Here is a 23,207-nt window from a genome sequence, read left to right as displayed (position 1 = left end):
GCCACGAACTGCAGAAACAGTGGCATGACCAGAAAGCTGTCCTGACAGTTTACTATCCAGGGCAGAAGGTGTAGGTCCTGGAGCCTGTGGCTCCCAGGGCACCCCAAGACAAGTGGAGTGGTCCCCACACAATAGTGGAAAAGAATGGTGAGGTCACCTACTTGGAACCACCTGAACCCCTACTATGACAGGGCTGACATGACCATTCTCATGGCCACTGATGAGGGACAGAAGGAAGAGAGTGACCCTCTCCCTCACCTCTTCTACAACACTGCAGCTGATTGCTCAGTTGATGGGGTAGTCCTTGCTGGCTACCTTTCTGAGTCTCAGAAAGAAGACTGCAGGAATCTCCTGGGTTAGTTCTCATAACTGTTCTCTCTAACACCTGGTCAGACAACATGGTGTGAGCACACCACTGATACAGGGCACAGTTTGCCCATAAAAGCAAAATCTATAGACAACCTGACCATGTTAGAGACTGCATCAAAGCAGAAGTGCAAAAGGTGCTGGACCTAGAAGTCATTGAGCACTCCGACAGCCCCTGGGCTAGCCCAGTGGTGTTGGTCCCAAAACCTCACTCAGAATGGGAAAAGAGAAATGAGGTTTAGGGTTGACTATAGAGATGCTCATCCTATCCCTAGGGCAGATGAGCTAATAGATACACTGGCATCTGCCAAGTATCTAAGCACATTTGATTTGACTGCAGGCTATAGGTAGATCAAATCATCAGATGATCCTAAATACAGCATGTTCGACCATTGGAGGGCATTATCACTTTAAAGTGATGCTCTTTGGTCTGGAAAATGCACCTGCCACATTTGAGAAGCTGGTGAATACAGTCCTCCAAGGATTGGAAGCCTATAGTGCAGCTTACCTAGATGGTATAGCTGTCTTCAGCTCTACCTGGGAGGATCACCTGGTCCACCCGTGGAATGTTTTGGAGGCCCTGCAGAAAGCAGGCCTCACTATCAAGGCCTGTAAGTGCTAAATAGGCCAGGGGAAGCTTGTACATTTGGGCCACCTGATAGGTGGAGGCCATATTCTACCACTGCAGGGGGAAATCCAAATCATCTTGGATTTGCCCCCCACCCCACTTCACAAACTCAGGTGTGAGCCTTTTGAGGCCCCACTGGTTACTACAGGAGGTTTTATTAAGAACTATGGCTCCACTGAAGCCCCCTTAATGACCTCACCTCAAACAGAATGCCCAAGGAAGACTTAGACAGCTAGCTGTCAAAAAGCTTTTTAGGATCTTAAACAGGTCATGTGCTCTGCACCTATTCTAAGAAACCCTGACTACTCCAAGCAGTTCAAAGTTCAGACAGATGCTTCTGAGGTAGGGGTTGGGGCAATGTCTCAACGTAAGGCTGAGGGCCAGGACCAACCTGTAGCTTTTATAAGCAGAAGGTTGAACCCCAGGGAAACGCTTTGGTCAGCCATAGAAAAGGGGGGCCTTTGCTGTTGTCTGGGCCTTGAAGAAGCTGAGGCCATACTTGTTTGGCACTCACTTCCTAGTTCACAAAGACCATAAGCGTCTTCTTTTGCTCAAACAGATGAAAGGTGAAAATCCCAAACTGGTAAGGTGGTCCATATCCCTACAGGGAATGGACTATACAGTGGCACATAGACCTGGCAGTAACCACTCCAATGCAGTTGGACTCTCCAGATATTTCCCCTTAGACAATGAAGACTCAACTGGACAAGGCTAGCCTTATCGTCCTTCATTTGGAGGGCGGGTGGGGGGTTTTGTAGGAAAGTACTCTCTTTCTTGGCATGGTTACTCCCATTTTCTTCCTGTTGTCAGTGTGTTTTACTGTGTCCACTGGGATCCTGCTAACCAGGACCCCAGTGATTATGCGCTCTCCCTTCTAACTTGGTAGCCTGGTTACTAACACCCCACATTTAGCATACTGGTGCCCCCATGTAAGTCTTTAGTATATGGTACCCAGGGCATTCAGGTAACAGGGGATCCCCATTGGCTGCAGCATGTATTATGCCACCCATGGGGAGCCCATGCAAAGTGTATCTGCAGGCCTGCAATTGCAGCCTGCGTGAAACGGTGCATGCACCCTTTTCACTACAGGTCACTGCACCAGATCACTTTAAGTCACCCCTATGGCAGGCCCTCCTAGCCCAGAGGGAAGGGTGCAAGTACCTGTGTGTGAGGGAACCCATGCCCTAGCAGTGATGCCCCCACAAACTCCAGTTCCATGTTCCTGGACTTTGTGAGTGAGGGGCGTCATTTTATGCATGTGCTGGACATAGATCATTACCTATGTCCAGCTCCATAATGGAAACTCCTAACCTAGGCATGTTTGGTATCAAACACGCCAGAACCATACCCCAATAGCGTTGCCAGAATTGGAAGTATGATTCCATGCACTCTGGGGGCTCCTATGAGGACCCCCAGCATTGCTGCTACCAGCCTTCTGCGTTTTTTGGGCAGTCCAAGCTCCTACCATCTCCCCAGACAGGTATCTGCCCTCCTGCTGTTTGAGCAGCTGAAGCCCAGGAAGGCAGAGCAAAAGATTTCCTTTGGGAGGGGGTCCTTTGGGAGAGGGGGTAACACCCTCTCCTTTTGGATATAGGTGTTACATGGCTGGGACGGGTAGCCTTCCCAAGCCACTGGTATGCTTTGAAGGGCACATTTGGTGCCCCCGTGCATAAACAAGTCTACACCGGTTCAGGGACGTCCAGTCCCTCCTCTGGCGCGAAACTTGACAATGGAAAGGGGAGTGACCACTCCCCTCTCCATCACCACCCCAGGGGTGGTGTTCAGAGCTCCTTCAGAGGGTCCCTGGGTTCTGCCATTATTAATCAAGAATCATCATGTGTATATCCCCTGCCAAGTAGGTGCTATCTTTGGCATGACTTATGGTTTCTGCAGGCAGGCAGTAATCAGTTGAAAGTCAATATCTTCTAGACCCAATAATGAAGTAAATTCATTGAATGTAGGGATACTAGTGTAAATTAAAGGGTCGGGCCAAGCAAAGGGAAAAAGCAGCTTAGCAGTCTGATGACCAGATGAAGGCCTGTACAAATAACCCAAAGGCAGAATGGCTATATGTTTATTTGGAAAGTTCCTGAGGGTGTGTTGGTATTGTGCAGGATCAGATGCCCGCTGATTTAGGATTCCTACTGTTAATTACCACACAGTTCCTACTGGAGTGCTTGGGTTGAGGATCAATCCACTCATTTCTCCAGACTATTAAAATATCTGCCTTGCAGAAAATGGCATTAATAGTTAGCCAGTGACAGATCTCATTTTTAAAAATCAATGTGGGTTTCGGTCTTGCCAATAGGCAAAAGTGGGACCTTAACTAAAACTGCTACATAAGTCATGTGGGATGTAAAGATGAGGGCAATAAACAGCATCCTCTTGCATATCCAGATCACCAGGACCTATCCCAGTTGCCAACCTCCCAGGTTTTATATACCCATGACGTAGATTACTATTGTCAGTAGGCGGAACCCTACCATCATGTATGGTGGAGGCAATAAAGTCACCAGATGGAGCAACCAATGGCATGCTGTCAGACAGACCAATGCATACCGGCCATGAGTGGTTCTATTGATTAAAGATCATGATCATCCTCCTCCAGGTCCCCGACCCTAGGAGATTTTTGCGACTGAGTGTCACAAATAGTACATTTCATAATTTCACTCTCCAAGCTTGCTATTTTCTCCACTAATGGGGCAACAAAGGCCTCAATCAAAGTCTTAAACGTCTCAAGCAGAGGAACCCAGATAGAATTTAAAATATCCCCACTGGGTGGCACAACTGTCATTTTCAAACTGCAAACGCCCATGATTTTATCTTTAGATGGGTTCTGAGCAATTTCTCCCTTTGCTACGACAAGGACCCTTGTTATTTTGCTTCCTCTTGACAGATGGACCCTACTCGCTGGCAGGGAATGTAGCCACATTAATACCTTCCCTCACCAAGGTCACTGCTATCCTAGAATCTTCTGCAGTCATCTGGACAACATCTGTATGGCTTATTGAGGCACCAATGTTTAATACATCATCAGCATTTAAAAGAGGTACAGTAGGTGGTGGAATGATTGAAAGGGCACCCTGCTCCACAGACAGTCGACTCTCAGCCCAATCAATTTATTTTGCAATAACCTCAACTGCTCTGACCAATGTGGAGTTTGTGAAAGCTACTGATGCTTTAGCCGTCCCCACTTCCCTGTAGCTTCCGCTTCCCCAAGGGCATGATGTATACAGCAGACAGCTAATTAGTAACTGATGGGAGCCAAATGATGCAGCAAGACAAATGATCGTTAAGAATAGTTCCAGACAGAGGAGCAGTGCATAGAGCAAATTACGTAACAATAGATCGCGACTCTTACAGCAGTACCTTTTGGGTGCAGCGAATGCTGCCCACAAGCCTTGGTAGAACTTAATCCTCTGGCCAACAGGGGTGTCCCAGCCAAGTCTCCTCCAGGCCAAGACAGGTGTAGACAGGCCCGCTCTTAGCCCGGCCTTCGCCTGGGCACGTCCTGGGAGTGACCCGCGCAGAGGGGAATCAACAACACGCTATAAAGCGCTCTAGGGCACTCCTCCTTCTGCAGTGTGGCTTTGTGGACTCTGAAGCCCCCTGACAGTACAGCAAAGCTTATCAGGTGACACCCCCAGGTACATAAGCAATGTCTCTTGTAAAGCTACGCTTCTTCACCCACACCCCTTTGAGAAACCCCCTACTATCTTTTCATCATACTTAAAGCACTGATGACGTATCAGTGCAAGATATCTACTGGAACTTTTTCTTTGTAAAAATCTGTTTGCAATCCCTTTTCGTGCCCGATTTTAATCTTCCTTTAAGATGTCCCCAGGATATTAGGACAAGGTCAACTTCCAAGGGGCTAGAAGGCATTCGGGACTCAACCTATGGGTTACCCTAGGGGTTTCCCTCTCTCACCCGTGAGTGAAGTTGCCTCAAGTGAACGTGGCAACAAGTAGCATCAAACATGAGAACTTCAAGAGCTATTAATCCTTGTGAGGCCAGCCCCAACCAGAGGCATGGGTGGAGGCTGCCCCACATACCGAAACACACCCAGATAGTTGACAGCCCATACGGTGGTCTGGAGATATGATCCAGTTTTTGCCTTTCTCCCCAGATCTGCACTCTGTACAGCTACCCTAGCCCAAAGTGGTTGAAAGTTAGGCTCTTCCTACAGCTCGTTTACAGTGGATAAGAGAAACCTACTGTTCACCTGTCAAGTAAGTCCATGTAGAAGATCACCCTGAAGCAGAAGTAGCTGCCTTTTGCTACTCCTTCCCAGTTTACTTCAGAAGTGTCTCTCGACTAAATCACCCACCTAAATCACCAATCCGAGTAGAATTTTCCGCTCTGCCTGTCACCTAAGACACCAACAGGAAACATGCACAGAAGGCGCACGCATCCTACAGAGGCAACCGGATTTGTCTGATGCCTATGTTGCAAAGTGGGTTCTGCCCATTTAGTCCTTCTGGATGTTTCGCTTTAGACTACTCGATTTTTTTTTTACTTTTACTATGAGCAAGTCTCACTTAGTAAATGGACAGAGTGCTAACTGCCAGTGTCTGCCACTGAGATAATGTCAATGCTGTACAGTTAGGCTAAGAGGCTTTGGGGTGCCAATACATGAGCAAAGGCGTGTGCGAGATTATAGTCTTGCCCACCCTCGTATCTGTGCACAGGTAGCCTGTCGCAGAGAGAGCCCATTAAGGATTGAAGGACCTGGGGTAGACCTTATAATGTGAGTGGGCATTAATAGTGTGGGTCTGCAGTGCTTACTGAAGATTTGTGGTGCTTAAACTGTATTACACATTCATGGCAAAATCTGCACTAAAGTACGGTTTTATGCTACTTAGGCATACACGGTCCTGTGAGGTATTAATGTAGGGGTAAACGTGTCCTGAGTGTAAATTTACAGTGCCAATCATCATATCTACACTCTTTATAGCACTTTAAGAATTGCTATATTTTCCTTGCTTAGCTAATAATGAAAATGTCACTTACCCAGTGTACATCTGTTCGTGGCATCAGTCGCAGTAGATTCGCATGTTTTGCAATAGCTCGCCATCTGGTGTTGGGCCGGAGTGTTACAAGTTGTTTTTCTTCGAAGAAGTCTTTCGAGTCATGGGACCGAGTGACTCCTCCTTTTGTCTCCATTGCGCATGGGCGTCGACTCCATCTTCGATTGTTTTTCCCCGCAGAGGGTGAGGTAGGAGTTGAATTGTAGTAATAGTGCCCATGCAATGGAGTGACTAAGTATGCACCTATTTAAGGTTGAGATGATACATATATAAAGAATTGAAGGTAACTTCCAAACTGCTACAGGCTCCCGGGGAGGCGGGTGGGCACATGCGAATCTACTGCGACTGATGCCACGAACAGATGTACACTGGGTAAGTGACATTTTCAGTTCGATGGCATCTGTCGCTGTAGATATGCATGTTTTGCATAGACTAGTAAGCAGTTATCTCCCCAAAAGTGGTGGATCAGCCTGTAGGAGTGGAAGTAGTCTGAAATAATGTTCTTAATACGGCTTGACCTACTGTGGCTTGTTGTGCGGATAACACGTCTACACAGTAGTGCTTGGTGAATGTGTGAGGCGTAGACCATGTGGCTGCCTTACATATTTCTTGCATTGGGATGTTTCCTAGAAAGGCCATGGTAGCACCTTTCTTTCTGGTTGAGTGTGCCCTTGGTGTAATGGGCAGCTGTCGTTTAGCTTTAAGGTAGCAGATTTGGATGCATTTAACTATCCATCTGGCTATACCTTGTTTTGATATTGGGTTTCCTGCATGAGGTTTTTGAAATGCAATAAATAGTTGTTTAGTCTTTCTGATGTTTTTTGTTCTGTCAATGTAATACATCAATGCTCTTTTGACATCTAATGTATGTAGTGCCCTTTCAGCTACGGTATCTGGCTGTGGAAAGAACACTGGAAGTTCCACTGTTTGATTTAGATGGAACGGTGAAATAACCTTTGGCAAAAATTTAGGATTGGTCCTTAGGACGACCTTATTCTTGTGTAGTTGTATAAAAGGTTCCTGTATTGTAAACGCCTGAATCTCGCTTACTCTTCTTAGGGAAGTAATGGCGATGAGAAATGCCACCTTCCAGGTTAGGAACTGTATGTCGCAGGAGTGCATGGGTTCAAAAGGTGGGCCCATAAGTCTAGTTAGGACAACATTTAGGTTCCATGAAGGAACAGGTGGTGTTCTTGGTGGTATAATTCTCCTAAGGCCCTCCATGAATGCTTTAATGACTGGTATCTTATATAGGGAAGTTGAATAGATAGTCTGCAGGTATGCAGATATTGCTGCAAGGTGTATTTTAATGGAAGAGAAAGCCAGGTTAGATTTTTGTAAGTGAAGCAAGTAACCCACTACATGTTCTGGAGTTGTGTGTAATGGTTGTATTTGATTAATATGGCAGTAGCAAACAAACCTCTTCCATTTACTTGCATAGCAGTGCCTGGTGGATGGCCTTCTGGCTTGTTTTATGACTTCCATACATTCTTGGGTAAGTTGTAAGTGCCCGAATTCTAGGATTTCAGGAGCCAGATTGCTAGATTCAGCGATGCTGGATCTGGGTGTCTGATCTTTTGGTTGTGCTGTGTCAACAGATCTGGCCTGTTGGGCAATTTGATGCAGGGTACTACTGATAGGTCTAGCAGCGTTGTGTACCAGGGTTGCCTTGCCCAAGTTGGTGCTATCAATATGAGTTTGAGTTTGCTTTGACTGAGTTTGTTTACCAGGTAAGGAAGGAGAGGGAGAGGAGGAAAAGCGTAAGCAAATATCCCTGACCAGTTTATCCATAGGGCATTGCCTTGGGATTGTTCGTGTGGGTATCTGGATGCGAAGTTTTGGCATTTTGCGTTCTCCCTTGTCGCAAACAAGTCTATCTGAGGTGTTCCCCAGAGTTTGAAATAAGTGTTCAGAATTTGGGGGTGAATTTCCCATTCGTGGACCTGTTGGTGATCTCGAGAGAGATTGTCTGCGAGTTGATTTTGGATCCCTGGTATAAATTGTGCTATTAGGCGAATTTGGTTGTGAATTGCCCAACGCCAAATCTTTTGTGCTAGCAGGCTTAACTGCGTGGAGTGCGTCCCCCCCTGCTTGTTTAGATAATACATTGTTGTCATGTTGTCTGTTTTGACGAGAATGTATTTGTGAACTATTATTGGTTGGAAAGCTTTTAGTGCTTGAAAAACTGCTAGCAGTTCTAGGTGATTTATATGCAGTTTTGTTTGATGTACGTTCCATTGTCCTTGTATGCTGTGTTGATCGAGGTGTGCTCCCCACCCTGTCATGGAAGCATCTGTTGTTATTACGTATTGTGGCACTGGGTCTTGGAAAGGCCGCCCTTTGTTTAAATTTATGTTGTTCCACCATAGAAGCGAGAGGTAAGTTTGGCGGTCTATTAACACCAGATCTAGAAGGTGACCCTGTGCTTGTGACCATTGTGATGCTAGGCACTGTTGTAAGGGCCTCATGTGCAGTCTTGCGTTTGGGACAATGGCTATGCATGAAGACATCATGCCTAGGAGTTGTAGTACCATCTTTGCGTGTATCCTTTGTGTTGGATACATGCGTTGTATGATGGTGTTGAAATTTCGAATTCTTTGTGGACTTGGAGTGGCTACTCCTTTTGATGTGTCTATTATGGCTCCCAGGTATTGTTGTACCTTGCGCGGCAGAATTTTGGATTTTGTGAAATTGACGGTGAACCCTAGTTTGAAGAGGGTTTGTATGATATGATTTGTGTGATTTGAGCACTGTATTAACGAATGGGCCTTGATTAGCCAGTCGTCTAGATATGGGAACACATGTATTTGCTGCCTTCTTATGTGTGCAGCGACTACCGCTAGGCATTTGGTAAAGACTCTTGGTGCGGTTGTTAATCCGAAAGGCAGTACCTTGAATTGGTAATGTATTCCTTTGAATACAAACCTTAGGTATTTCCTGTGCGATGGGTGTATTGGTATATGGAAATAAGCATCCTTGAGGTCTAAAGTTGCCATGTAGTCGTGTAGTTTTAGCAATGGCAATACTTCTTGTAGTGTGACCATGTGAAAGTGGTCTGATTTGATGAAAGTGTTCACTACTCTGAGGTCTAGGATTGGTCTCAGCGTTTTGTCCTTCTTTGGTATCAGAAAGTACAGTGAGTAAACTCCTGTTTATTTGTGTGTTTGGCACTAATTCGATTGCATTCTTTTGCAATAGTGCCTGCACTTCTATCTCCAGGAGATTGGAATGGTGTGTTGTCAAATTTTGTGCTTTTGGTGGTAAGTTTGCAGGGAATTGTAGAAATTCTATGCAATAACCATGTTGGATAATTGCTAGAACCCAAGTGTCTGTAGTGATTTCCTCCCATGCTTTGTAATAATGACTTATTCTTCCCCCCACTGGTGTTGTGTGGAGGGGGTGAGTGACATGTGAGTCACTGTTTAGTAGTAGGGGTTTTGGGGCTCTGAAATCTTCCTCTATTTCTAGGGAATTGCCCTCCTCTATATTGTCCCCGAAAACCTCCTCTATACTGTCCCTGGTAACTGGACGGTGTTGCTTGTGAGGTGCTGGCTTGTGTGCTCTGACCCCGAAACCCCCCTCGAAAGGGCGTTTTACGGAATGTGCTGTAATTCCCTCTGCTCTGCGGGGAGTAGAGTGCGCCCATGGCTTTGGCAGTGTCCGTATCTTTTTTGAGTTTCTCAATCGCTGTGTCCACTTCTGGACCGAACAGTTCTTTTTCATTAAAAGGCATATTGAGAACTGCTTGTTGAATCTCTGGTTTAAATCCAGACGTTCGGAGCCATGCATGCCTTCTGATAGTTACAGATGTATTAATTGTCCGTGCAGCTGTATCTGCAGCGTCCATGGAGGAGCGGATCTGGTTGTTGGAAATGGTCTGTCCCTCCTCAACCACTTGTTTTGCCCTATTTTGTAAGTCCTTGGGCAGATGTTCAATGAGATGTTGCATCTCGTCCCAGTGGGCTCTGTCATAGCGCGCAAGTAGTGCCTGGGAGTTCGCGATGCGCCACTGGTTTGCAGCTTGTGCTGCGACTCTTTTACCAGCTGCATCGAACTTGCGGCTTTCTTTATCTGGGGGTGGTGCATCTCCAGATGTGTGAGAGTTGGCCCTTTTCCTAGCTGCTCCTACAACGACAGAGTCTGGTGGCAGCTGTGTAGTGATGAAAACCGGGTCTGTAGGAGGCGCCTTATACTTTTTTTCCACCCTTGGTGTGATTGCCCTACTTTTGACCGGCTCCTTAAAGATTTATTTCGCGTGCCGGAGCATACCAGGGAGCATAGGCAGGCTTTGGTATGAGCTGTGGGTGGAGGAGAGTGTGTTGAATAAAAAATAATCCTCGACCTGTTCTGAGTGGAGGCTTACGTTGTGAAATTGTGCTGCTCTAGCCACCACTTGAGAATACGCGGTGCTGTCTTCTGGTGGAGATGGCTTCGTAGGGTATGCCTCCAGACTGTTATCTGACACTGGGGCGTCGTATAGGTCCCATGCGTCTTGATCTTGGTCACCCTGGCTTATGGTGGTGTGAGCTGGGGAGTGTGATGGAGTTCGTGCTGGTGAGACGTTAATCACGGGCGGAGGAGAGGGTGGTGGGGTAACTCTTTTCACCACTTTTGGTTGTGGTGTCTGTTCAGTCTGGAACTCCAACCTTCTCTTTCTCCTAATGGGGGGAAGGGTGCTTATTTTTCCTGTCCCCTGCCGTATGAAGATACGCTTTTGCGTATGTTCCACATCAGTTGCTTGTAGCTCTTCCTCAAACCTATGCTTTTGCATTTGGGAGGTTAGCGAGTGCTCTTCTGTATAAGAGCCTGAAGCTGGGTCGCTTGCAGTTTGTTTCGGCATCGAAACCCTGTCTGCGTGTTTTTTCGGCTCCGAGGTGACTTTTTTCTTTTTCGGGGCCGAAACCTCTCGGCGTCGATCTTCTTCGGTGCCGCTGTCTCGGCGTCGAGCCGTGTCCACACCGGCATCTCGGTGTCGAGGCTTGTCTCCAGCACTTTCTCGGTCCCGAGAAGGCTGCGTGCCGGTGTCTCGACCGGAGTCGGACGACCTCGGCACTGTTTGGGCCTTTTTCGGTGCCGACGGTCGGTCACCGAATTTATGGGTGGAGCCATGGCCGGATGGCAGTGGCGTCCCCTGGGCCTTGTAAATCTTTCTCTGTGTGGTTTTCGACGTCTTACTCACGGTTTGTGTATCGTCGAATCCTTCGGAGTCCGATTCTTGGATCGAGAAGGTACCTTCCTCTTCCTGCTCCTCGAACTCTCGGTGGGCTGTCGGCGCGGACGCCATCTGAAGTCTTCTGGCTCGACGGTCTCGGAGTGTCTTTCGGGACCGGAACGCACGACAGGCCTCACAGGTGTCTTCACTGTGCTCAGGTGACAGGCACAGGTTACAGACCAAGTGTTGGTCTGTATTGGGGTATTTATTGTGGCATTTGGGGCAGAAATGGAACGGGGTCCGTTCCATCGGCGTTCTTCAGCACGCGGTCGGGCCGACCAGGCCCCGACGGGGGATCGAAAAACTACCCCGAAGGGCACCGGAGCTCTTCGATGCGGTGTGGAATCTAAGTACGCCGATCCCAAACGCAACAATACCGACGAAAATCTTCCGAAATTAGCTAATTTTCCGTTCCGAAACTCGGAGCGACAGGCACACGTCCGAACCCGATGGCGGGAAAAAAAACAATAGAAGATGGAGTCGACGCCCATGCGCAATGGAGACAAAAGGAGGAGTCACTCGGTCCTGTGACTCGAAAGACTTCTTCGAAGAAAAACAACTTGTAACACTCCGGCCCAACACCAGATGGCGAGCTATTGCAAAACATGCGTATCTACAGCGACAGATGCCATCGAACTCAGATTTCAGGCCTTTGTCCCCTTACTAGGCCAAGTTAATTACTCTGCTCTCAGGCAGGAGGATCAAAGGCCTCCCCACACAACGCCATTAACAGTGCTTGACCCAGTTCCTGGGAGGAGGAAATCTGCATCTGGTAATTAAGTCGTTACACTGCACCTGAACCAGGACAAACCAGGCCAACAGAAACAAAGTCGGCGAGCCAAACCCCTACAGCCAAACACAAGAGGGTTTTACCTTGGAAGTTTTCGTTGGGAAGGGCTCAGGCAGCTGTGCCAGCTCAAGGAAGAGAGAAGGCTAGCAGGGAGGTTCTTTCCACAGACAACTTCAAGTCACCATATTGGAATGTCCTAGAATGCTCTACAAGAGGGTTGGGACAGGAGTGGAGTGATGATGTGACACCCTAAGATTGGCAAGTGATGCATGGCTTCTAGAACTTTCCAACCTAACTTAAAAAACCCTACACAAGGAAAAGACTGACAAGAAGACGCTGGACATGGGAGTGATGGCAGAGGAAGAAAACCCAGCTGGACAGATAAGCCACCTGATGCCCTTGCAAGGGTAGACTGAATTGCTTTACCTCTAGCTGGCCCCCAGGACTTGGATGGGTCTCTAATGGTTCCAGTGGCACTGGTCCCCCTTAAACTCCGCTGATAAACTGTTAGGAAAACTACCTGCTTGGGGACCCTGTAGAGATCCCTGGGACGTCTGTGGCAGTAATGCAGCTGGTTGACCCTCATCAGGTAAGTTGCCCCTGACTTTACTAACAACAGGGTGCCCTGCAAGATGGCCAAAGTCATGGGGCCTGAGGTGTGCAGGAAGGAGGGAATTCTGCTCGTTGGCTGTGGAGGGTCTGCATGGAACGTCAGAAGGTTGGAAAGAGCACTAGAAGTGAGGCAGAGAACAAGTCTGGTGCAGGAAGCCAAACAAAGCTTCCAAAAACAAGGCCCCTTTAGAAGTGAGGAGGCCTTATAAAATGCTACTACTGGCTGGGGCTGTCCGCTGGGAGTATAATGAGCACACATTATCTCTTCCCCCGTAGGGCTGATTTTGATTAATGTGATTTAAAGCTCTTGATTTAAAGCTCGGTCATAGAGGGGACCGGGCAGAGAATGAAGCACATGGGACTTTGACAATTTTTCCTGAAATTCCCAAGGGGAAGGATAAGCCCCCAGGGGTTGCTGCAACAATCATAATTTATTTGACCAGGGAGGGGGCATGAGTGGGACACCCATTTCACATTCACTCTTGGCCCTGGGGACACCATCCCCCAGGGTGCAGCACATTCAACATTGTCCCGTGGGACCCCATCACCCCTTGGTACCAAAGGCAAGTAGGCTGCCGGGGCAGACTTGAGCCCCAGGAGTGCAACTGGTGCTCTCTCTCCCCAATCCATCCTCCACTTCCCACCCTGTGCCCCTGTCTAGGGTTGAGGGATACATCTGTCAGCAGTTCTCTTCTGCATGGAAAGCAGGCTGGAGAAGAAAAAAAGCCACCTGCCTCACTGGCTTCCTCGAGGCAGTGTAGTGGTGAAGGGAACGACAGAGGACCCCTAGCCCCACCAGCCTCCAACTAAATGGCAGCACCTGGATGCCCAGCGGGCATAGGAAATCAGTTTGCAAAAAGGAAAAGTAGTGCAAGCCTACCAAAAAAAGCATGTCTATAAAGGTTGAAACTACTAACCTGATGTGAACCTCATGGGGCAGAGGACTGACCCATATGCCCCAACAAGTGGAAAGTATTTGATTTTCATTTTTCTCCTTTGTAGTGTCCTTTGAGGCTCACCGCCAGGTGTTACAGCTCCTGCCTGGGGGAGGTGATAGCATCTCCACCCAGTGCAGGCTTTGTTACTGGCCACAGAGTGACAAAGGCACTCTCCCCATGTGGCCAGCAACATGTCTCGAGTGTGGCAGGCTGCTAAAACCAGTCAGTCTACACGGGTAGTTGGTTAAGGTTTCAGGGGGCACCTCTAAGGTGCCCTCTGGGGTGTATTTCACAATAAAATGTACACTGGCATCAGTGTGCATTTATTGTGCTGAGAAGTTTGATACCAAACTTCCCAGTTTTCAGTGTAGCCATTATGGTACTGTGGAGTTCGTGTTTGACAGACTCCCAGACCATATACTCTTATGGCTACCCTGCACTTACAATGTCTAAGGTTTTGCTTAGACACTGTAGGGGCACAGTGCTCATGCACTGGTGCCCTCACCTATGGTATAGTGCACCCTGCCTTAGGGCTGTAAGGCCTACTAGAGGGGTGACTTATCTATACTGCATAGGCAGTGTGAGGTTGGCATGGCACCCTAAGGGGAGTGCCATGTCGACTTATTTGTTTTGTCCTCACCAGCACACACAAGCTGGCAAGCAGTGTGTCTGTGCTGAGTGAGGGGTCCCCAGGGTGGCATAAGATATGCTGCAGCCCTTAGAGACCTTCCCTGGCATCAGGGCCCTTGGCACCAGGGGTACCAGTTACAAGGGACTTACCTGGATGCCAGGGTGTGCCAATTGTGTAAAACAAAAGTACAGGTTAGGGAAAGAACACTGGTGCTGGGGCCTGGTTAGCAGGCCTCAGCACACTTTCAAATCAAAACATAGCATCAGCAAAGGCAAAAAGTCAGGGGGTAACCATGCCAATGAGGCATTTCCTTACACAACCCCCCACACCCCCCCCCCACCAAACGAAAGAGGATGAGACTAACCTTTCCCAAGAGAGTCTTCATTTTCTAAGTGGAAGAACCTGGAAAGGCCATCTGCATTGGCATGGGCCGTCCCAGGTCTGTGTTCCACTATAAAGTCCATTCCCTGTAGGGAGATGGACCACCTCAACAGTTTTGGATTTTCACCTTTCATTTGCATCAGCCATCTGAGAGGTCTGTGGTCAGTTTGAACTACAAAGTGAGCACCAAAGAGGTATGGTCTCAGCTTCTTCAGGGACCAAACCACAGCAAAGGCCTCCCTCTCAATGGCACTCCAACGCTGCTCCCTGGGGAGTAACCTCCTGCTAATGAAAGCAACAGGCTGGTGAAGGCCATCATCATTTGTTTGGGACAAAACTGCCCCTATCCCATGTTCAGAGGCATCTGTCTGCACAATGAACTGCTTGGAGTAATCTGGAGCTTTTAGAACTGGTGCTGTGCACATTGCTTGTTTCAGGGTGTCAAAGGCCTGTTGGCATTCTACAGTCCAGTTTACCTTCTTGGGCATTTTCTTGGAGGCGAGTTCTGTGAGGGCTGTCACTATGGATCCATATCCCTTCACAAACCTCCTATAGTACCCAGTCAAGCCAAGGAATGCCCTGACTTGAGTCTGGGTTTTTGGAGCTGCCCAGTCCAGAATAGTCTGGATCTTAGGCTGGAGCGGCTGAACTTGGCCTCCACCTACAAGGTGTCCCAAGTAAACCACAGTTCCCTGCCCTATCTGGCATTTGGATGCCTTGATAGAGAGGCCTGCTGATTGGAGAGCCTTCAAAACCTTCTTCAGGTGGACCAGGTGATCCTGCCAGCTGGAGCTAAAGACAGCAATATCATCAAGATAAGCTGCACTAAAGGACTCCAAACAGCAAGGACTTGATTCACCAACCTTTGGAAGGTGGCAGGGGCATTCTTTAAACCAAAGGGCATAACAGTAAACTGATAATGCCCATCAGGTGTGGAGAATGCTGTCTTTTCTTTTGTTCCAGGTGCCATTTTGATTTGCCAGTACCCTGCTGTTAAGTCAAAGGTACTTAAGAATTTGGCAGCACCTAATTTGTCTATCAGTTCATCAGCTCTAGGAATGGGATGGGCATCTGTCTTGGTGACAGAATTAAGTCCTCTGTAGTCCACACAAAACCTCATCTCTCTCTTTCCATCTTTGGTGTGAGGTTTGGGGACTAAGACCACTGGGCTAGCCCAGGGGCTGTCAGAGTGCTCAATTACTCCCAACTCCAGCATCTTGTGGACTTCCACCTTGATGCTTTCCTTAACTTGGTCAGACTGTCTGAAAATTTTGTTTTTGACAGGCATGCTGTCTCCTGTGTCCACATCATGGGTACACAGGTGTGTCTGACCAGGGGTTAGGGAAAAGAGCTCAGCAAACTGTTGCAGGACCTTCCTACAATCAGATTGCTGTTGGTCAGAGAGGGTGTCTGAATAGATCACTCCATCAACTGAGCCATCCTTAGGGTTTGATGAGAGAAGATCAGGGAGAGGTTCACTCTCAGCTTCCTGATCCTCATCTGTTACCATCAACAGATTCACATCAGCCCTGTCATGGAAGAGCTTAAGGCGGTTCACATGGATCACCATCTTGGGGCTCCTGCTAGTGCCCAGGTCCACCAGGTAGGTGACCTGACTCTTCTTCTCTAGCACTGGGTAAGGGCCACTCCATCTGTCCGGGAGTGCCCTGGGAGCCACAGGCTCCAGAACCCAGACTTTCTGCCCTGGTTGAAATTCAACCAGTGCAGCCTTTTGGTCATACCAAAACTTCTGGAGCTGTTGGCTGGCCTCAAGGTTTTTACTTGCCTTTTCCATGTACTCTGCCATCCTTGAGCGAAGGCCAAGTACATAGTCCACTATGTCTTGTTTAGGCTCATGAAGAGGTCTCTCCCAGCCTTCTTTTACAAGAGCTAGTGGTCCCCTTACAGGGTGGCCAAACAGAAGTTCAAAGGGTGAGAACCCTACTCCCTTCTGAGGCACCTCTCTTTAAGCAAAAAACAGCCATGGCAAGAGGACATCCCATCTCCTTTTGAGTTTTTCTGGGAGCCCCATGATCATGCCTTTTAATGTCTTGTTGAATCTCTCAACAAGGCCATTAATTTGTGGATGATAGGGTGTAGTGAATTTATAAGTCACTCCACACTCATTCCAGATGTGTTTCAGGTATGCTGACATGAAGTTGGTACCTCTGTCAGACACCACCTCCTTAGGGAAGCCCACTCTGGTAAAGATACCAATGAGGGCCTTGGCTACTGCAGGGGCAGTAGTCGACCTAAGGGGAATAGCTTCAGGATACCTAGTAGCATGATCCACTACTACTACTAGTATGTACATATTTCCTGTGGCTGTGGGAGGTTCAAGTGGACCCACTATGTCCACACCCACTCTTTCAAAGGGGACCCCCACCACTGGAAGTGGAATGAGGGGGGCCTTTGGATGTCCACCTGTCTTACCACTGGCTTGACAGGTGGTACAGGAGACACAAAACTCCTTAACTTTCTGGGACATGTTGGGCCAGTAGAAGTGGTTGACTAGTCTCTCCCACGTCTTGGTTTGTCCCAAATGCCCAGCAAGGGGAATATCATGGGCTAAGGTCAGTATGAACTCTCTGAACGCCTGAGGCACTACCACTCTCCTAGTGGCACCAGGTTTGGGATCTCTTGCCTCAGTGTACAGGAGCCCATCTTCCCAATAGACCCTATGTGTTCCAGTTTTCTTGCCATTGGACTCTTCAGCAGCTTGCTGCCTAAGGCCTTCAAGAGAGGGACAGGTTTCTTGCCCCTTACACAGCTGCTCCCTTGAGGGTCCCCCTGGGCCTAAAAGCTCAACCTGATAAGGTTCTAACTCCATAGGCTCAGTTCCCTCAGAGGGCAGAACTTCTTCCTGGTAAGAGAGGTTCTCTTTTTGTTGTTGTGTTGCAGCTGGTTTCCCAGCTGGCTTTCCTTTTCTCTTGGTAGGCTGGGCCCTTTTTCCAGGCTCCAGCTCTACTTTTTCACCCTGAGCCTTGCACTGTGCCCTTGTCTTGACACACACCAGTTCAGGGATACCCAGCATGGCTGAATGGGTTTTCAGTTCTACCTCAGCCCATGCTGAGGACTCCAGGTCATTTCCAAGCAAACAGTCTACTGGGATATTTGAGGAGACCACCACCTGTTTCAGGCCATTGACCCCTCCCCACTCTAAAGTTACCATAGCCATGGGATGTACTTTAGTCTGATTGTCAGCGTTGGTGACTGGATAAGTTTGTCCAGCCAGGTATTGACCAGGGGAAACCAGTTTCTCTGTCACCATAGTGACACTGGCACCTGTATCCCTCAGGCCTTCTACACTTGTCCCATTAATTAAGAGCTGCTGCCTGTATTTTTGCATGTTAGGAGGCCAGGCAGCCAGTGTGGCTAAATCCACCCCACCCTCAGAGACTAATGTAGCTTCAGTGTGACACCTGATTTGCTCTGGGCACACTGTTGATCCCACTTGGAGACTAGCCATTCCAGTGTTAGCTGGAGGGGAGTTAGAAGTGGTAGTTTTCTTGGGACAGGCCTTGTCTCCAGTTTGTTGCCAGGCTGATTACAGCTACGACACCAGGCCTTTTTGGGATCAAAGTTTTTACCCTTGTACCCAAAACTGTTTTGTGAAGAGGCTCTGGGCCCACCCTCCTGTGCAGGTTTTTGGGGGCCTTAAGAAGACTCTTTACTATTTTTGTTTTTGGATGTCTCAACACTCTTCCCCTGGGGAGGCTTTGTGACCCCTTTCTTTTGGTCACCCCCTGTGGAAGTCTTGGTCACCCTAGTCTTGACCCAATGGTCCGCCTTCTTTCCCAATTCTTGGGGAGAAATTGGTCCTAGGTCTACCAGATGCTGATGCAGTTTATCATTTGAACAATTACTTAACAGGTGTTCTTTCACAAATAAATTGTACAGGCCATCATAATTATTTACACCACTGCCTTGAATCCAACCATCCAGTGTTTTCACTGAGTAGTCTACAAAATCAACCCAGGTCTGGCTCGAGGATTTTTGAGCCCCCTGAATCTAATCCTATACTCCTCAGTGGAGAATCCAAAGCCCTCAATCAGGGTACCCTTCATGAGGTCATAAGATTCTGCATCTTTTCCAGAGAGTGTGAGGAGTCTATCCCTACACTTTCCAGTGAACATTTCCCAAAGGAGAGCACCCCAGTGAGATTTGTTCACTTTTCTGGTTACACAAGCCCTCTCAAAAGCTGTGAACCATTTGGTGATGTCATCACCATCTTCATAATTAGTTACAATCCCTTTAGGGATTTTCAACATGTCAGGAGAATCTCTGACCCTAGTTATGTTGCTGCCACCATTGATGGGTCCTAGGCCCATCTCTTGTCTTTCCCTTTCTATGGCTAGGATCTGTCTTTCCAAAGCCAATCTTTTGGCCATCCTGGCTAACTGGATGTCCTCTTCACTGGGATTATCCTCAGTGATTTCAGAGAGGTTGGTCCCTCCTGTGAGGGAACCAGCATCTCTGACTATTATGTTTGGAGACAGGGCTTGAGAGGCCCTGTTCTCCTTAGTTAGGACTGGTAGGTGGGAATTTTCCTCCAAGTCACTATCTTCATCCTCTGTGTTGCCATCCTCAGAGGGGTTGGCCTTTTCAAACTCTGCCAAAAGCTCCTGGAGCTGTAGTTTGGAAGGTCTGGGGCCCATTGTTATTTTCTTTATTTTACAGAGTGACCTTAGCTCCCTCATCTTAAGATGGAGGTAAGGGGTGATGTCGAGTTCCATCACATTCACATCTGTATAGACATTATGCTTCTAAAAGTTGGAATGCTTTTTAAGAATCTAAAACTAGTTCTAGGTTCTAATTCAAACTTTCACAAAACTTTTAAACTCTAAAAGAAATGCTAACAGGGACTAACACAAGGCCCTAGCAGGACTTTTAAGAATTTAGAAAAATAGCTCAAATTGCAAAAATCAATTTCTAATGACAATTTTTGGAATTTGTCGTGTGATCAGGTATTGGCTGAGTAGTCCAGCAAATGCAAAGTCTTGTACCCCACTGCTGATCCACCAATGTAGGAAGTTGGCTCTGTATGCACTATTTCAAAGTAAGGAATAGTATGCACAGAGTCCAAGGGTTCCCCTTAGAGGTAAGATAGTGGCAAAAAGAGATAATACTAATGCTCTATTTTGTGGTGGTGTGGTCGAGCAGTAGGCTTATCAAAAGGAGTAGTGTTAAGCATTTGTTGTACATACACACAGGCAATAAATGAGGAACACACACACAGAGACAATTCCAGGCCAATAGGTTTTGTTATAGAAAAATATATTTTCTTAGTTTATTTTAAGAACCACAGGTTCAAATTCTACATGTAATATCTCATTTGAAAGGTATTGCAGGTAAGTACTTAAGGAACTTTGAATAATCACAATAGCATATATACTTTTTACACAAAACACATATAGCTATTTCAAAAGTGGACACAGTGCAATTTTCAACAGTTCCTGGGGGAGGTAAAGTAATGAAAATGTCACTTACCCAGTGTACATCTGTTCGTGGCATCAGTCGCTGAAGATTCACATGTTGTGCATAGCCCGCCATCTGGTGTTGGGTCGGAGTGTTACAAGTTGTTTTTCTTCGAAGAAGTCTTTCGAGTCACGGGACCGAGTGACTCCTCCTTTTGTCTCCATTGCGCATGGGCGTCGACTCCATCTTCGATTGTTTTCCCCGCAGAGGGTGAGGTAGGAGTTGTGTTGTAGTAATAGTGCCCATGCAATGGAGTGACTAAGTATGTACCTATTTAAGGTTTAAATAATATATTTACAAATGTACAAAGCTTAAGCTAACTTCCGAACTGCTACAGGCTCCCGGGGAGGCGGGTGGGCACATGTGAATCTTCAGCGACTGATGCCACAAACAGATGTACACTGGGTAAGTGACATTTTCAGTTCGATGGCATCTGTCGCTGTAGATACACATGTTGTGCATAGACTAGTAAGCAGTTATCTCCCCAAAAGCGGTGGCTCAGCCTGTAGGAGTGGAAGTAGTTTGAAATAAGGTTCTTAACACGGCTTGACCTACTGTGGCTTGTTGTGCGGATAGCACGTCTACACAGTAGTGCTTGGTGAACGTGTGAGGCGTAGACCATGTGGCTGCCTTACATATTTCGTGCATTGGAATATTTCCTAGAAAGGCCATGGTGGCACCTTTCTTTCTGGTTGAGTGTGCCCTTGGTGTAATGGGCAGCTGTCGTTTTGCTTTAAGGTAGCAGATTTGGATGCACTTAACTATCCATCTGGCTATACCTTGTTTTGATATTGGGTTTCCTGCATGAGGTTTTTGGAATGCAATAAATAGCTGTTTAGTTTTTCTGATGTTCTTTGTTCTGTCAATGTAGTACAATAATGCTCTTTTGACATCTAATGTATGTAGTGCCCTCTCAGCTACAAAATCTGGCTGTGGGAAGAATACTGGTAGTTCTACCGTTTGATTTAGGTGGAAAGGTGAAATAACCTTCGGTAAAAATTTAGGATTAGTCCTTAGGACTACCTTATTTTTGTGTAGTTGGATAAAAGGTTCTTGTATTGTAAACGCTTGAATTTCTCTTACTCTTCGTAGAGATGTGATGGCGATGAGAAATGCAACTTTCCAGGTTAGGAACTGTATATCGCAAGAGTGCATGGGTTCAAAAGGTGGGCCCATGAGTCTTGTTAAGACAACATTGAGGTTCCATGAAGGAACGGGTGGTGTTCTTGGTGGTATAATTCTTTTAAGGCCTTCCATAAATGCTTTAATGACTGGTATCCTATATAGTGAAGTGGAATAGGTAATCTGCAGGTATGCAGATATTGCCGCAAGGTGTATTTTAATGGAAGAGAAAGCTAGGTTAGATTTTTGTAAGTGTAGTAAGTAACCCACTACATCCTTTGGAGATGCGTGTAATGGTTGGATTTGATTATGATGGCAGTAGCAAACAAACCTCTTCCATTTGCTTGCATAGCAGTGCCTAGTGGATGGCCTTCTGGCTTGCTTTATGACTTCCATACATTCTTGGGTAAGTTCTAAGTGTCCGAATTTTACGATTTCAGGAGCCAGATTGCTAGATTCAGCGATGCTGGATCTGGATGCCTGATCTGTTGGTTGTGTTGTGTTAACAGATCTGGCCTGTTGGGCAATTTGATGTGGGGTACTACTGATAGGTCTAGCAGTGTTGTGTACCAGGGTTGCCTTGCCCAAGTTGGTGCTATCAATATGAGTTTGAGTTTGTTTTGACTCAATTTGTTTACTAGATAAGGAAGGAGAGGGAGAGGGGGAAAAGCGTATGCAAATATCCCGGACCAGTTCATCCATAGGGCATTGCCTTGGGACTGCCTGTGTGGGTATCTGGATGCGAAGTTTTGGCATTTTGCGTTCTCTCTTGTTGCAAACAAGTCTATTTGAGGTGTTCCCCAGAGTCTGAAGTAAGTGTTTAGAATTTGGGGGTGAATTTCCCATTCGTGGACCTGTTGGTGATCTCGAGAGAGATTGTCTGCAAGTTGATTCTGGATCCCTGGAATAAACTGTGCTATTAGGCGAATGTGGTTGTGAATTGCCCATCGCCATATCTTCTGTGCTAGAAGGCTCAACTGCGTTGAGTGTGTCCCCCCCCTGTTTGTTTAGATAATACATTGTTGTCATATTGTCTGTTTTGACAAGAATGTATTTGTGAACTATTATTGGTTGGAAAGCTTTTAGTGCTTGAAAAACTGCTAGCAGTTCTAGGTGATTTATATGCAGTTTTGTTTGATGTACGTTCCATTGTCCTTGTATGCTGTGTTGATCGAGGTGTGCTCCCCACCCCGTCATGGAAGCATCTGTTGTTATTACGTATTGTGGCACTGGGTCTTGGAAAGGCCGCCCTTTGTTTAAATTTATACTGTTCCACCATAGAAGCGAGAGATATGTTTGGCGGTCTATCAACACCAGATCTAGAAGGTGACCCTGTGCTTGTGACCATTGTGATGCTAGGCACTGTTGTAAGGGCCTCATGTGCAGTCTTGCGTTCGGGACAATGGCTATGCATGAGGACATCATGCCTAGGAGTTGTAATATCATTTTTGCTTGTAATTTTTGTGTTGGATACATGCGTCGTATGATATTGTTGAAATTTTGAATTCTTTGTAGACTTGGAGTGGCTAGTTCTTTTGTTGTGTCTATTATAGCTCCTAGGTATTGTTGTACTTTGCACAGCAGAATGTGTGATTTTGCAAAGTTGACGGTGAAACCAAGTTTGTAGAGGTTTTGTATGACCTGATTTGTGTGGTGTGAGCACCTTGTCAGTGAGTTGGTCTTGATTAGCCAGTCGTCTAGATACGGGAATACGTGTATTTGCTGCCTTCTGATGTGTGCAGCCACTACTGCTAGACATTTTGTAAAGACTCTTGGTGCGGTTGTTAAACCAAACGGCAATACTTTGAATTGGTAATGTATTCCTTTGAATACGAACCTTAGGTATTTCCTGTGCGATTGATGTATTGGTATATGGAAATACGCGTCTTTGAGGTCTAAGGTTGTCATGTAGTTATAGCAATGGTAACACTTCTTGTAGCGTGACCATGTGAAAGTGTTCTGATTTGATGTAGGTGTTTAGTATTCTGAGGTCTAGGATTGGTCTCAGTGTTTTGTCCT

General features: G+C 46.9%; 1 protein-coding gene across 3 annotated transcripts in view; it reads right to left on the bottom strand.

Moving 5' to 3' along the window:
- The window catches only part of TSEN54 (tRNA splicing endonuclease subunit 54), a 202,657-nt gene that overhangs the window by 81,984 nt on the left and 97,466 nt on the right, over window positions 1-23,207 (bottom strand). The gene's annotated exons all lie outside the window — the stretch shown is intronic.

Source organism: Pleurodeles waltl, chromosome 7, assembly GCF_031143425.1.
Source record: "Pleurodeles waltl isolate 20211129_DDA chromosome 7, aPleWal1.hap1.20221129, whole genome shotgun sequence".
Lineage (NCBI taxonomy): Eukaryota > Metazoa > Chordata > Amphibia > Caudata > Salamandridae > Pleurodeles > Pleurodeles waltl.
This window is presented reverse-complemented; position numbering and strand designations above follow the sequence as displayed.